The following is a 15,792-nucleotide window of genomic DNA, read 5'->3' as shown; positions in this document are numbered from 1 at the left end:
GTTATTCAGCAAATAAACCTTAAGACTTTAATTCGCCTGAAACTGAAAATTTTGCGTGTTTATCCCAAAATCGGGATTATGAGCTTTTCCCGGAAGATGGCCCAGGGACATTTCGGAATGTACACAACTGAAAGCCGCAAACACGTTGACAGATTTAATATTTGCCGGTTAGGGTTTGTCAAATGGCTTGGTAGCCGGGTTTAACTGTTTTAGCATAGGCTATGGACACCAAATATAGCAAGCTGATTACGTTTCTGAACTAATTATTTGGTTAAGTAGGCTAAAGAAATAGTAAAATATCAACCAAAACTTCAGAGGATTTATTTTATGGCGTCTAGTGCAGCTGTAAATAGCACATGCCATAATGAAATCACTACGAAATGGATGCCCCTCTGACTTCGCACAGGTGTACCGTGGTCGGAGTCGCAAGTCAACCAAGAGGCGCCATTCCCACCCCAGTGACCACAGACTGTAGCCCCTACTGTGCTCAGTCCTCCGCAGTAATCCGGAAGTGCGAAACTGTACCTCATTGGTCCACAACAAATATTATAACAGTGCCCAAATGACAATAAATCATGAAATCGACCCATGGACAGTCATAAGACGAATAAAATACACATATTGTGACTATTTGTTCTCATGAGAAAAAATAATTGACTTTGTATTTTGACCGCATTTGTACGTAGACTTGGAAACCGGATATGAAAACACCTATACTGAGCCAACCGTAGGGCGCTAGTGAGCAACCAGGAACAACAAGACCAGGAAATGAGCTTCAAAAACGAAGTCTGGTTTTGCCGCTTGGTTTAATTCTAAAGGTAGGAAGCAGAAATCTGTCCTCAAAACAGTTTTATACCTTGATTAAGGTTACCCATCCATGTAATTTGTTCATGAAATATGGAAGATAATATGTTTGATGTTCATTATATTTACTATTTGCAGTCAATGATTGACATAAAGTATGCAGTGTTCATCTTTATTTATGGCACTTTATTTATTTATTTATTTTAGTCACGCGACTAGTACTATTTATTTCGCTTATTGAAAATGAATGAAGTGCACAACTAATTTGGTTGTGGATTAAATGTTGATTGTATTCACTACTAATTAGTGTTTTTCTAGCTATATTTTTTTTTATTTATTGCCATTGTTTATTGGACTTTAACTACTTATTTTATGCAAATTGAACTAAGGGAAGCATGTGTACTACGCTAGCTATATGTAGCTGCAGTGTAGTGTAGTTCATGTAACTAATTCAGCCATAACTGTTTCAATTCTTGAAAGGCTGGATGTGTGAGACTGACTGCATGCTGCTGTTTCAACTGCTTCAACTGCTTCATCTGCCACCAAAGAAACAACACTGCTGTGTTTCAACCGCAACCACAAACTCTCCCTATACTCCTTTTCTTCCAACAAGACCCACACATAAAACAATACAACGAGACTTTACGGTCAGGGTTATTCGTGGAAGGGACGAAAATCAAAAGGACACAGTAAAATAGGGTTACATAAGATGTCATCTCATTTAACAGTAGATAGAGACAATGTCATTTTGAAAATGCTAGATTTTTGGGTTTGACTGATTACTCCCAGTAAAACATTTACTTTGATTGCAGGCATTTAGCAGACACTCTTATTCAGGGCTACTTAAACAAGTTTTTATTTTGCATAGTATTTTTCATTGCATCCACACAGCTGGATATATACTGAAGCAATACAGGTTGGGTACCCAGCTCTGGGTACAACGCAGTGTCCTACCTGGGAATCGAACCTGCACCTGTAGGTTACAAGACCAGCTCCATACCTATTAGAATGGACAAGAGTGTGATCTAAGCGACTTTGACTGTGCCAGATGGATGGTGCCAGATGTGGTGGTTCTAGTATCACAGAAACAGCTGCCCTCCTGGGATTTTCATGCAGTACAGTCTCTAGAGTTCACAGAGAATGGTGTGATACACAAAAAACACCTTGTTAATGAGAGATCAGAGGTTAGGTTAGGGCAGACTAGTTCAAGGTAACAGAAAGGCCACAAATGAAATAGGCTAACTATGCTTGGCCAAAGAGCTCTAATGTCATCTCCCGACCACAGTAGATGAAAGGAGACAATTTAGATTCTTGAAACTGTTGATTACTCCCAGTAAAACCATTTTTCCTGAAACCATTCCAAATAGCGTTAGGCATGGAGGTAACATCTAATTTTGGAGCATCTAAGGTAGCAATTAATTGTAGATTTGGAAACTTGGTGACCCCGATGCAACCAAGTTCTGTAATTCTCCAACTGTGGCCACTGGATTGTTCTTTGCTCCCTGAACCATTCTCCTCACTGTGCATGGGGCTAAGATACACTAGCACCCTCTACTGGACAGGTTTAACTCTACTCCAGTGGTTTTAAAATAATTAATATTTGGTCTCACAGTATTAAGTCATATATTTTTTCTTTGTTTGGTTTTGACCCATTGCCTTATTTTTGAATTTCAACAACCATTTTTTTCTTCATTTGTGAGTTTGTTGTTTTTGATGAAAAATGGATTTTATAAGTGTGTTGCCTCAGTTTTATACTCCAGAGAAGTAGCAAGCCATGGACGAGCACAACACTGTTCCTCAGGCCTGATATACGTCTTATATACATTCTGGTGTAGATCAGCTTCATGTCAAATATTGGGATGCCAGGTATGCCATCCCGCCAAGTTACGCCTTGGCAGGGGCATGCCATACTTATACAGCACCGGAGTTTGGCACTTTTCAGGGTTCCCACAGAAATAACCACAGCCACAGACACTCAGCCCTTAAAAACATTCAATTCTGCACATTCTCACCCCATTTCAGCAGACAGAATTCATAAACAACTTCACATGTCCACACAATAAACCCCAAACTAAGGGATTTGCTGTTTTCTCCTTATTCTTCTTCTCATTCTTCTTCTTCTAATTCTTCTTCTTCTTATTTTTCCTGCTGCCAATCCCACTAACATGTCTCCCATTGGACATTTGGTGGGATATGTTAGGATGGAGCGTAGCACAGTGGGTAAGGAACTGGGCTTGTAACCGAAAGGTCGTAGGTTCGATTACCGGTAAGGACACTGCCGTTGTACCCTTGAGCAACGTACTTAACCGGAATTGCTTCGTATATATCCAGCTGTATAAATGGATACAATGTAAAAAAAAAAAAAAAAATTTTTAAATGCTATGTAGAAGTTGTGTAAGGTCGCTCTGGATAAGAGCGCCTGCTAAATGCCTGTAATGTAACATTTCACCGACACCAGCCAAATCTTCACCTACACGACCCAATCAAAACTTGCATACGCACGCAAAATACCCATACCTTTTATTCTGAAACATTTCCAGTTTAAACAGTTAGTCTGCTGTGGCCTAGTGGACAGGGTTACTGTCTTGGGAATGTGGAGTCCTATGTTCAGCCCAGCTAGGAACACGTTTCTTTAACCTCATTTTACCCTCTACTACTTCTCAATTATTGCTTTTGCACCATATCTACCCGCCGTTCACCGAACGTATACACTGCATTATGACGTACCGTCTGCACGTTCAGTTATTAACCGGCTACAATATTGCAAAGCCATATGGATTCAACGGGAGCTCTTCTGTGCTTACTGGCCTGTGTTCTTCTTTAAAACCACGGAAAGAAAGAAAGGTGCAGCTTATGACAAGAAGAACACCATCCCCACAGTCAAGTATGGAGGTGGGTCAGTCCTTCTGTGGGGTGTTTTGCTGCTTCTGGTACTGGCAATCTTCAGCGTGTGACTGGCACCATGGATTCCTTGAAATACCAGGCCATTCTGGAGAAGAATGTTATGTCCTCAGAGCATAAGCTGAAGCTTGGTGATCATTGGACTTTCCAGGAAGACAATGATCCTAAGCATACATCCAAGCCAACAAAGCTTGGTTTTTTTTTTGCACAGAAAGAATGGGCCAGGATTCCAAAAGAGAGGTGGCAGAGGCTTGTGAGCACTTATAGGAAGCGTTTATTGGAAGTTGTAAAGCTAAAGGATGTTCCACAAAGTACTGATTTTGGGGTTGAATAATTTGGTAATTGTTTTTTATGGAGAAAATTTCATTTTTCCTTATAACAAATAGTAAACTCAGCTGTATGTTTTCAAAATCACTTGAACATGTTCTAATAAACATGTATTTCTGTTCACAAAGGCCTTAGTTGATACATTGTCACAAAATTTTATTCACATCACAAAGACATCGTATGGGTTAAAGGGGCTGAATACTTTTTTTTGCAACTGCATATATATATATGTATGTGTGTGTGTGTGTGTGTGTGCGCGTGCGTGCGTGCGTGCGTGTATGTGTGTATGTATGTGTGTATGTGCGTGTTTCATTAGTTATTTATTCTTGTTCCCCTCCTCGTACACCCCTATTTGTTAAAGTGAAATGAATATTAGAACCAGCTATCATGCTTATGTCTGACCAGGTATTAGCCTAATTGTATTTGTTTTTTGTGTCTTTCCTCCCCATTTTCATTGTTTTCATTCACTCCTCATTTATTTATGTATATTTCTTTGAATATATATTAGGGTGCATCAGACACCCCTATGGTAAGCAATTGAATTAGGTCCTCAAACACTCTATAACATGGATTCTCAAATTTGGACCACAAATTTAAATCCAGCCCTAGTTTTCTTTTCCCCAGGTAATTAACAGAACAATTTATGCTACTTTGTGCCAGACTGCATTCACATGTGACTCCCAGGTAAACGGAGGGTGGAAAACAAGCAGTTCTTGGATGTGGAAGCCTGCGATTAGAATAACAGTACACTAGAACCACACCAGAAATCCATGATTTGGGATGGCAGATATGCCATCCTGCCAAGTTACGCCTTGGCAGGGCTGCATGCCCTATACCGGTACAGCACCAAGAGTTTGGCACTCTTCGGGGTTCCCCACAGAAATAACCACAACAGCCACAGACACTCAGCCCTTAAAAACATTAAATTCTGTACATCCTCACCCCATTTCAACAGACAGAATTCATAAACAACTTCACATGTCCACACAATAATGCCCCAAACTAAGGGGGTTTTCCTTCTTCTTCTTCTTCTTCTTCTTCCTGCCGCCTATCCTACAAACAAAATGTCTCCCTATTGGATATTTTACCAACACCAGCCAATCCTTCACCTACACGAGCCAATCAAAATCTTGCATACACATGCAAAATAGCCATATCTTTTTAGTCTGAAACATTTCTGGTCTTAACAACAAGTCTGTTCATGGCCTAGTGGTCAAAGTTAGAGCCTATGGACCATGCAGCTGCTGGCTCAAACCCAGCCAGGATCACATTTCTTTAACCTGGTTTTTTCCTCACTAATAATTGTCTATTGCTTTTGCACCACATCTACCCGGCATTCACCGCATGTATACACTGCATTATGACGTACCATCTGCACGTCGTCCAGTTAACCGGCTACAATATCGCCAGGCTATATGGATTACGCCGGAGCTCAGCAGTGCTTACTGGCCTGTGTTCTTTAACCCTCCTGTTCTGTTCATTTTTCAGGTACAGCAAAAATGTTCCCGGGTCAATGTGACCCGGTGCATGTTTAAACATCCAAAAGTTGTCAGAAACCAAAAAATCCTAATAAACATTGTTTGGGTACCTAATTACTAACAATTCCATCAAAATTTAGTGCAATGGCGTTATTCACCTCTCACAGATCATGGTTTCATTAGGATAATTCACTCGTTTTTCATAAAAAATACATGTTCAAACTCTTTTTTCTGTATATTGGAAAAACCTAGATATAAAATACACTAGTTTAATATAACATTTAATTTTAAATTTGTTAAACATTTTTAAACATTTTTTTTTCATCACACATTTAACATTGCTATCTGTTATTAACTTGGTACCTCCCCATTGAAAAATCCAACTGACATAAGTGAGATGAAACACACATCAACTGATCTTTGAGAGGAATGTGTTTACTGCTTTTTTTCCACAGGAACAAATAATAAAATGATGAGATATAGATGAGTCATAACCACCCTCAGGCAAAAATAGCGAAAGCAAAACTGAAACAGAAGAGAATTGGGAATCCAACTCGCATGACAAGATTCAACACAAGTAGAATTACACATGATTTACAGAAACCTGGTCTGCCATAAAGGATAACTTAGAATATTCTGACAAGAACCACATTATTTCACAGAGGCACGTAGTGAACTGATGAGAGTTAGACAAGGAGTCCTAACCTAACCCTAACCCTAACCTCCACCATGCCCCCGTAATATATATTTTTAGCACCTGTGTCCTCCTAGTGCACAGGCAACACTAGGGGATGATTGTATCTGGCAAAACATTTGTTAGGGGAAATAACTGGGCATGACTGGACTGTTACAACAAATAAAAGCAAAGCTGAAACAGAAAAATACTAGGAACCCAAAAGGGTTCAAATCAAGTACAATTACAAATGGATTACAGAAACATTGTGTATCATACAGTAAACAATTACTTTTATAAAACTGTAATGGTATATCTTTTATTTACATCTCTAAGTACAATAATATTGCCAATATTAATCACAAAATAACCAATGCCAAAACAAATTTGTGCCATATTTCTGTTTGATTTCTCCTGGAGTTTTTGTCATGTGAAAACAAATGTATTCATAATTACAGGTATATTAGTCTTATTTTATCTTAAACAATATTAAACATTTGTGTAAAAACCCTCTCTGTTGACCTGCAACACATGGCCATTACTTAATGAAAGGAAACAGCAAAGGAGAAGAAAAACAGGTGATGGATCAGCTGAAAGGGAGGAGTCAGCAGCTGAAAGCATCACTGTGGTTTGTGCAGTTTTGTGGTTCACAGGAACCACAAAACTATTTGGCCTTTTGACAAACCAGATACAGTGCGTCATCACACATTTAACATAGCGATCTCTTATTAACTTGGTACCTCCCCATTGAAAAATCCAACTGACATAAGTGAGAAGAAACACACCCATCAACTGACCTTTTAGAGGAAGGTGTTTACTGCATTTTTTCACAGAAACAAATAGAGAAATGATGAGAGTTACACGAGTCCTACCCCGCCCCTCCACCCCCCCCCCCCATTAAATAAAGCCCAAAATAGTAAAGCAAGACTGAAACAGAAGAAAACCGGAAATCTAACTCACATGATAGGATTCAATACAAGTAGAATTGCACATGAATTACAGAAACCTGGTCTGCCATGAACTATAACTTACAACTTAGAACTAGCACCTATATCCTCCTAGCGGACAAGGGGCACTAGGGGATGATTATATCTGTCAAAACATTTGCTAGGGGACATACCTGGACATGACTGGACAGTTACAACAAATAAAAGCAAAGCTGAAACAGAAAAATACTAGGAACCCAAAAGGGTTCAAATCAAGTACAATTACAAATGGATTACAGGAGTATCGTGTATCATACAGTAAAAAATTACTTTTAAAATACTGAAAACTGTAATGGTATATCTTTTATTTATATCTCTAGTAATACGAAGTACAATAATATTGCCAATATTAAATACAAAATAACCAATGCCAAAACAAATTCATGCCATGTTTCTGTTTGATTTCTCCTGGAGTAAGAGTTTTTGTCTCATGTGAAAAAGCGCATCTAAAATTACAAGCATATCATTAAACTTATTTTCGCTTGTTAAACATTTGTATGAAAACCCTCTGCATTGACCAGCGACACATGGCCATTACTTTATGAAAGGGCGACAGCAAAGGAGAAGAAAGAACAGGTGATGGATCAGTCGGCTCCAACTGCGGTTTGTGTACATGACATGCCATTGTAAACACAAAAGGGAATAGGATTTGTCTGTAATTTACACGGTCATATGAAGAACAGCTGCAGACTTACCGAGGCCTCTCTCCTCCGGAATTCACCAAAAAAGTGTTTCCTCCTCCCTTATGGTATTGACCAGAGCTGTACATCATTATGAACGTGTTTTCATCGGTGGAAAGAATGGCTGTTTCATGTACAAAGCAGTACTTCAGAGAATTGAGATTTGGGGTTTATGTCTATTTGGCCATTTTGCACAGGAAAACTAGAAAGTCAAAGTCAAGTAACGCTAAAATAATTTTTTAAAAGTCAGCAAACCAACTTGCATGAGACAGGGCACAAAATAACTAAAAAGCACTCCTATTAAAATAAACTAATGTTTACAGTGGTATGTCTTGACATTACAAGAGATGTAAATAAAAATATGTGACAGTGGTTTCTGGGGCGTGGGGATCTCAATGAAACAGAGCAACATCGACAACACAGACACAGATCTTCAGATATGAGATTAAAAGCCAGTTTGTCAGCAACCGGTTGGTACTAGTTCCTGAGATCACGTCTGCCAATAAAGGCACATAGATTTCAGAAAATTCCATTCACCCTCATGGCCTTTTACTAAGGAACACAGCTAATCTGATATAAAATTGCTGCCAAAATAGAAAAACAACAGCAGGCTGATACAGTATCATTCAGGACTTACATGGGCATCTCTGTTTTGAATATATGGGACATCAGGGATGTCCAATCTTATCAGAAAAGTGCCAGTCTCGGTGTAGGTTTCTGTTTTAGCCCAACCCTACAATGAGTAGACCTTGATGAGTAGAACCAACTGTCTTAATGCATGGTTCTACTCATCATTAATTCCCTTTATGAAAGGAAAACAGTGCAATGGTGTTATTCACCTCTCACAGATCATGGTTTCATTAGGATAATTCACTTGTTTTTCATAAAAAATACATGTTCAAACTTTTTTCTGTATATTGGAAAAACCTAGATATAAAATACACTAGTTTTATATAACATTTAATTTTAAATTTGTTTTACATTTTTAAACATTTTTTTTTTCATGGGGTGATGTTGCTAAATAGAGATCAGAAACCTCTTCTGTTCAGGGTCAAATTGACCCGTTCACTTAAAATCAAGCCAAATGAGTCATAAGGATTTTTATTGAAAGTAATCTTTATTTATACAATGTTTAGAATGTTTAGAACCAGAAATTAACAAAAATGAACAAGAGATGAGCAATATGAACGAGGCGTGTGTGTGTGTGTGCGTGTGTATCTGTGTATCTACACAGCACATGAGGGACAAGTCGTCACGGTATGCTTAGTGCAAATGAATTTTGCACGTCGCACATGTCGTGCTCATCTTGACGTCATGCAGACCTGGCACCTTTTCAACTTCCTTCTTCCCCCAGCAGCAACCTAGAAAGATGAGGGAGATGATTACTATGTCTTTTTGCTGATCCCGATCCCCTGACACACACACACACACACACTTACTTACCTCAGGCACTGGTGTACTAGGTGCAGCCCTCTCCTGGATCTCCCTCACTGTGGCTGCAGTGGCTGGGGTCCTTGTGCTGCCTCTGTTGTATATGCGGTACCACGAGTGCCTTCCCCAGCTTCTCGTGGAAGATGCTCCTCTTGTACAGCTTTGACACATTCCACTCAGGAAAAATCTCTGTCCAGATGATGAACGCATTGTAGGCCGATACATCAATTATGTTATAAAAAATGCCTAAAGGCCAGCGCGCAGTCATTCACTTGGTGCTGTAGGACCCCGTTACTTTGTCCAAGTTGTTCCAGCCCCCCTTCAGTGGCATTGTAATCTAGGATCATGCTTGGTTTCTGGTCCTCTCTGGTGCTGATTTCGGCATTTTTATGGAGAGTGCTCATGAGACACTAGGGCTGTGGTGTCTGTGAAGACGAACTTGGACAATTGAAGGGCCCTATACTTGATCACCAACAGTTCGGCATATCTGCACTTTCTCGCACTTTACAGGTGAGGTAGGGATAATGGATAATAAGGAGAAAGAGTGTTTGTATGTATGTGTGTATTTGTGTGTGTTAGATTGGGGTGAAATGTGTGTGTGTGTGTGTGTGTGTATCGGCATGTATTACTATCTTTGTGAGAACCAAATGTCCCCACAAGGATAGAAGGATGAGGAAAATTACGCAAGGTGGGGACCTTTTGCTGGTCCCCACAAGTTCAAGAGGCTGTTTTAGGGTTAGGACTTAGGGTTAGGCATGTATTGGTTGGGGTTAGGGTTAGGGTTAGAGGTTACGGAATGAATGTAAGTCAATGGGAAGTCCTCACAAGTATAGCAATACAAACATGTATGTGTGTGTCTGTGTGTGCGTGTGTGCATGCGGGTGTGTGTGTGTGTGTGATTGGGGTGAAATATGGTGGGAGGGAGTAGGAAATACCTTATGTCTCACATCTGCAAAGAAAGAAATGGTCTAAATTTGACACTTCTGACCCCTTTTAGCCTCCACTTTCACTGTCGGGTCAAATGGACCCGAACAGTATCTCTGTGATATAAACATGCAGGGGGGGTTTGCAAATACATGAAATGAACCATTTTCATTTCAAATGTTGATTACACTAATTAAGGCCAGTAGAAGAAGTTTCATACTGAAAAAATACTTTTAAGTATTTTTCCTAGATTTTCAAACTTTAAAAAGGGTCAATTTGACCCGCAACATAACAGGAGGGTTAAAACCATGGACAGGTTTTACCATGACATTTCACGCATTGAATAGTTATGTCGTGGGGGCGTACTGCCAAAGTTACGCACTGAAAGCCAGAAATCGAAGAATCTAATCCCGTCTCGCCCTCAGGAAGATATTTTGATATTTTACACTAACATTTTCTTACACTTATATTTGCTTTACCAAAAGTCACTCACGGCCAGCCATATGCATTTCATGACGACAAATGTATTGATTTTCTTAAAAAGTTACACCAGCTGACCACTGTGCCATTTCTACTATCGTTCTTCACTTGGCTACTGTAGAAAACGTTCTTATCAGCAAACGCCACATTTCTACATTTATGTTACCTCGCTCTGTTCTCTATCTACCCACATACAAACAATTAGGCTACTACGTATGTACTGTCTGCAACTCCCCATTAAAACATTACATTTCAACTCATGACTCAATCATAATTACAACTACTAGTATTCAACATGAGAACAGCACATCAGGGCAATAGATTCCCTGTACATAATCACACGTTACTTCACCCACTACTTTCACGAGGGATTGCTTATACCGTTCAATAAGGAAAAGCAAATTGCTCATGGTCACTTCATTTACTTTGCACTATAGTCTGTCATCATGGCAAACTTCACCTACACGCCCATTCTTCTAAAAAAAATATTTTTTCAACTAGTCAATTTCATCATTTCTCCTCATTTCTCTCGTACTATTGTTATTTTATCATATGCAAAGATTGCTGGGACATATGCGTCTGCTCCTATTCCCCCCTATCAAGTGTTCCGCTTCTACTACTTCCAATTCTCACATAAGGTCACTGATCTACCTTAGAAAAACAGCGAAGAGGACTCCTACCTGCAGATAAGCCTATCAAACTGCCTTATAAACCTCACAAACACTAAAAGTGCATCTCGACGAAATAACAGAAAACGGAGCAGGACAGGGTACACAAGTTGCGACCCAGGGAGCTCTAATTCTACGGGCTTGCTGATAATTTTGTCAATCAGGGCTCGCAGGATGGCTGTTAAATCCGTGAGTACATACACTGGGCATATTTCAGCTGCGTTTCTCATGCGTTTATACTCACAGCCAGTGTTTTAGCAAAGCGAAAGTGCTCAACGGTACACGCTCATCAGACTGTACAAATTCACACAAGGATAGCCATAATCCACAACTGTTTCTTAAAGGGTTACTTCACATTTCTCACTTTCTCATAACAAAGACTTTGCAAAAAGAAATGATATCGCATAAAAAACAAGTTTTCAACATACAAAAATGCCAAGCTACGCACACATACAAGACATACACTGTCTATAACTCATTCAACTGGCAAAATCTAGGCCTGTCATTAAAAGTATTGATATCAAAATGACGCCAAGTTACTGTACTACAAACGATATAGGCTATCTTGCCTCACCGAAATTACATAAACTGTATTCCAAAGCAATGCTACCCAATGTTTCCTCAACTGATTCAAGTCACTTGGCCCTGTGTGTATAAGCATACACACAAGATATGATCATATCTCACAAGGTAATATTATCACAAACTATTTACAAAATACTGAATTAAACAAGAACTTTAAAAAATATATTTTTAAATGACTTTTGGTCCCAAATGGAATATAAAAAAGAAGAAGCCAATTGCACCCAGACCGCCATTTTATTGTCAGTTTCCTGTTTTGCTGAGTTAGGTGTGTTAATGCGATTATACTAGAAGATTCCCGTTCCTCCCTATACCTCTTCACCTTTCACCGTTTATATTCTCTCCATCCCACTCCACAACAGGCTACTTACTCTGTTCTTTTTTCAGTTTTATTCCTTCTTTTACTCCCTTTTCTTTCTCGTCCGTCTTTTAAATGGCATTTGAGTTTGAAATACCCTCAGAGTTGTACTTTTGCACTTTCACATTCCAACTGATTATCAGATCGTTTGCATGCTTGTGCTTGTACGGAACTCAGGAACCCGTACTCCCCCAGGCCAGTCCCTGGACACGCCCCTGGGTTAGGGCTCTGGCTCCTGAATAATTTGTACAGGAGTGGTGTGGCTTTCAGCTAGACTGTGTTAAGTTCCCAGAACTCAAACTGTAACGTGCAGTCCGTGAGATTCTGACATGGCGTCAGACGAACCTCACCACAACATTCTATCACTACTGGGTGTGTGTTAATCCTGGAGTGTATTTAGTTTATTTCTGTAGGCTTGTGTACGGTCCAGGCCGACATAGCAGTTTAAAGTTGCTTTTTAAATGTGATTTTCACATGCTGTGACCAACCTGGTAGCGATGTTGCAGTGTTTCCAGGTGCTAACCTGAAGAAGCAACAGGCACACGTTTGCAGCCTTACGTCATCGAGCTGTTCTGGTTACACAAAAGAGACTGATTTCCTTCTTTGAGTTTTCGTCTCTGCATTTCACTCAACTTCCCAGCATCCTTCCCTACTCAAGCACAATTCCTGGCAGGCTGTGATTTGGCTGCTGAGCTCAGTTGTTTTCCACATTGAGCGCAGTGTAGCGGGGTGTCTTGCGCGGTATCCGCTGGTCTGACCCCGCCCCTTCTGCTGCCCTCCCTCTCAGATCCTGCTTTTGTCAGACTACTTCTATGCCTGCCTGCGGTGGGAGCACCACCTGGCGCACAGGCTGTACCTGAAACGCAAGGACGGGAGCGAGGCCACGTTGGTGCTCAAGTAGATCTGGGCATCGTAGCAGTGGGCGTGGCCATGGGCGTGGCTCTGACATCACCACAGCGCTCGACTCCTCCGGGCTTTCATTGTAAGATACGTCTGTTTGGCTTAGTTCTGCGGAGCTGCTCCTCATAGACCAACGTCTCGGAATTCTGAGGGCACTCTGGACAGAAGCTGTGAAGTTCATGAGCCAAGAAGCACTGTAGGACCCATGCCCTCCTGCAGACTACTGGAGGAGTGTGGGATTTGTAGTCTTATCCTATTTTTTTGATCTTTGCATCTGCATCTTTCACTATGATTTTGGAAAGGATCAGCAAACTCTCTCTCTCTCTCTCTTTCTCTCTCTTCTCAAAAGGACAAGCAGCCCAACCACATTGTGTCTCCTTGCATGTCAGAACACTCCTGCAGTTCAGGCCTTGGAGGAGAAAAAGAAAAAAACTGTGCCAGAAATGCTTATATTTTTGTCTGTGGAAGGAGGTGGTCTGGCTATTTTAAAGCAGTCTGCCATAACCTTTTTTTATGCTTCTTTGAATGTCATCCATTTACTTGTAAACACATTTTAGCTTGAGTTTCAATCATTTTTATTTGTGAGGGATTTATATTTGTGCATCTTATTTACCAACCATCATTGGAGAAAGGTACTAATTGACCTTTAACCTTTACTTAAAAGCATTTAGGAGTGTGTAATCCCTCTGAAGTATAAACAGTCTGTGACTGAAAAACAGAAAATCAGGGAAGATATCCGGTGTATCAACGAGAGGATAAGGTGTTTTGCTTTAGGGAAATATGTGCAAGATCATCCTTCCCCGTTCGTGTGCCAGACATTGTCTCATTGTTTTCACTGTCATATATCGAATGCTTGTAGAGTGACCCAGATTCGAAGAATACCATTCATGTATTAAAGTAGGTCGGTTGGTGGCAAAGCTTGTATGCTTGGAAGGTGTTTTTGGCTTTATCAAACCCCCACCCTCCCCATTTCCCTCCATTTGCCTTTGGCCTTCGATACAGCTCTCTCACAGGCGTCCCGTGTCACATGATCGCTCTGTGGCGCCTCGCCCCACAACATGGCCGCCGGGCCATGCGTGAAGCCTGGTGCCTGGTGGCTAAAATGGCCGCGTGTCAGGTGGCAGGTGCGCTTGTAGGAGAAACTGTACATTTAGGAATTAACGTCCCGGTCCCTCTTCAGGGCTCGCCGGTGGGTGATTGGTTGCCCTTGGCTACTGTTTGATCAGTTATTTGATGCATTGTTTGCAGGTTGCTTGTATTTTTACAGTAAGGGTGAATGTCCTCACGTCTGTTAGAGATATACCCTTGCAGGGAGCGGAAATGAATGCCTTCTCAGTCTGAGCAGTCAGTGTGTTGGTGTGTGTGTGGAAGTAAGGATGCTTATTGTCTGCTCCCAATGCACGGATCCTGCTGTCCCGTTGCTAGGGCTGCACGGTGTATCGTATCGAAACCTTTTTAAGCGTAATAAGAATAACCGTTGCTATGGGAATGTATAAGCAATCTTTAATTTGTTTTTCTTTAATCATACCTGATGTGGTAGCACACATCCAAGCATCAGAGGTCATGTGAAGTGCTTTTGCCAGGAAAGGACTTCATCACCGATATCTATTGGGTGCTGATAAGACAGCCAATCAGTAGCGAGGTCGTACTGCTTCCGTGTGACCATGTGATTTGCTTTTTCAGTCACATGGAAGCTGCAAGGCCTTGCTTTTCATTGGCTGTCTTTTCTGCACCAATCAATATCAGCGATGTTTGTTTATTTCCCAGAAGCCTTTCACGTGGCCTCTGATGCTTGGATGATTGCTACCACATCAGGTGTGATTAAAGAGAAAAGACCAAAGATTGCCTATATGCCCCATGTTGGCAATTATCCTATTCTGTTTGATTCGATTTATCATGACAGGTGGTATTAAATGGATCTTGTGATTTTCCAGGGCATTACGGTTTCCCTATATGTTTTCTTTTGTTGGTGTTTCTAAAAGGACATACTGCACTGATTAATATATGTATTTATAACGGTATTATGGGAAAGTACTGGAGGATTCTTGTTTATAAGTTGCCTGGCAGCAAATTATGTCTGTTTTAGATAAACAGTGTTTCTGACGTCTCATTCTTACCTGAAAACCCAAGGAAAAATGTTGAGGAAAGAAGCTAGTTGGCTCTAGTACTAACAATGCGCTGTTCAGGTAAGTTATCCTGCAGAGCTGTTGTGTAATGGTTATCTGAAACTCTTATGTTGAGGTTTGATTGACAGGATGCATTAATTATACAGGAAATGAATGTGACACTACTGTACAGCAAATAGTCAGGACATTATATCTTAATGTGTATGAAACCACGAGGAAACCATGACTAAATCACAGGGTGTACTGTTATGAGGGAGTAGGTTTCATGCGTCTTGTAGTTATTCACAAGTTCGGAAAAGTCCAGAAGCACGCGGCTGTCGTGTTTCACTCATACATGTGGAGACTTTACCTTCAGTGCAGTTGTGGAACATGGAAAGATCCTGGCCTCCGTGGTCATTCGTAGAACAGCTGCTGAACTCTGTACTGTGATGACTGTCCATACAGTCACACTTTCCTTCCGATAAATAAGGCCCA

General features: G+C 40.6%; 1 protein-coding gene across 1 annotated transcript in view; it reads right to left on the bottom strand.

Moving 5' to 3' along the window:
- Nucleotides 1–15,792, bottom strand: part of LOC135238057 (uncharacterized) — a 228,466-nt gene that overhangs the window by 82,540 nt on the left and 130,134 nt on the right. The gene's annotated exons all lie outside the window — the stretch shown is intronic.

This window comes from Anguilla rostrata, chromosome 13 (assembly GCF_018555375.3).
Source record: "Anguilla rostrata isolate EN2019 chromosome 13, ASM1855537v3, whole genome shotgun sequence".
NCBI lineage: Eukaryota > Metazoa > Chordata > Actinopteri > Anguilliformes > Anguillidae > Anguilla > Anguilla rostrata.
Note: the sequence above shows the minus strand (reverse complement) of the source record. Positions and strands in the feature narration are given on the sequence as shown.